Genomic DNA, 1,218 nt, shown 5'->3' with positions numbered 1-1,218 from the left:
CATAAGTTGACAGACTTCATTCATGTACACATATCTTTATTGGAGTTGAGCAGCTTTAAACAATTCTTGCCATTTTTTTGTGTCACTTCCTGGTCCATCACCTTGCACCATAACAACACTTGTAAAACTTCCTTTTAATTTATGATGCTTGTAAGAAATTCAACTCAAATCAAAACACGACAATTGCTGCAATGTAGATGTTTGTGTGAAGAATTAATATCGTAATCTCCAAATATGTGAAAATGTTAGAATGCTCACCGGTACCGAGTTGATTTCGTATATTTGGCCTTGAGTGAAATCTATGTCCAATGCTTGTATGCAAGCTTCAACAACTACCAGCCTACTAACCTCCCCTACAAGTTTATCTCCTGCAAGTAATAAAAGAAACAGTGTCTACTTAACGAAACGCACTCATCCATATAGGAAACCTTTTATAAGTGTCATGCTAACCTATTTATACGTAGAGACACTACAAAGAAAAAAAGGCTAATAGGACAATTTACCTTTTGTGTCCTATTAGGTTGCCCTACTTCAGAACTCATTAGATTGTCCAACTTCATCCTAACAACTCATTGTAATGCCTTTAAATAAGACACACAGTTTTTCGTCCGATAAACTTGGGGGCTTTTGGTCACATAATGGAATTTGGTGGAACTGGAATCTCCACTGACATTTTACTTTAAAGGAATTAGAATAGAATTTGACCAAGCGTTTGATTGGTAGAAATTGGAATAGAATCTCACAAAAGAATTGGAATCTCCATCTCTGTTTTTTTTGGAGGGAGGGGGGTGGGGTTGGTAGCTATGATGAGGACAATATTGGGCACAGTGGTAGGGGTGGCAGTCGCCCCGACACCCCGCCAATGACACCCTCGGGACCCCCACCACCCACTTGGGTGGTGGCCAGAGGACCCCCATGCCCCACACCCGACCCTACACCCCATCGTACCCACCACCCATGGGGTGTGTGGTGGCAGGGGTGAATCGGGTGTTGGTTGTGACAACGATAGTAGTGGCATGGTGGTTGGTGGATGGGGGTGGTTGCTGTGAAGACGACAACAGTGACATGGTGGCAGAGTAGGGGCGCGGGATGGGGTGGTTGTGAGTGGGGGATGGGTCGGGTAGGTGTGACGGTGGCAGTTGTGACCAGGGGCAGACCTACTAAGGACCAAGCAGGGTCTCGTGCATCCGCTCACTTGATTACTGTAAAGGAAAAAAA

The sequence above is a fragment of the Cynara cardunculus genome, unplaced genomic scaffold (genome assembly GCF_001531365.2).
Source record: "Cynara cardunculus var. scolymus isolate 2C unplaced genomic scaffold, CcrdV1 Un_Scaffold_6528, whole genome shotgun sequence".
Taxonomy (NCBI): domain Eukaryota; kingdom Viridiplantae; phylum Streptophyta; class Magnoliopsida; order Asterales; family Asteraceae; genus Cynara; species Cynara cardunculus.
The sequence above is the reverse complement of the archived record's forward strand: the minus strand, read 5'-3'. Positions refer to the sequence as shown.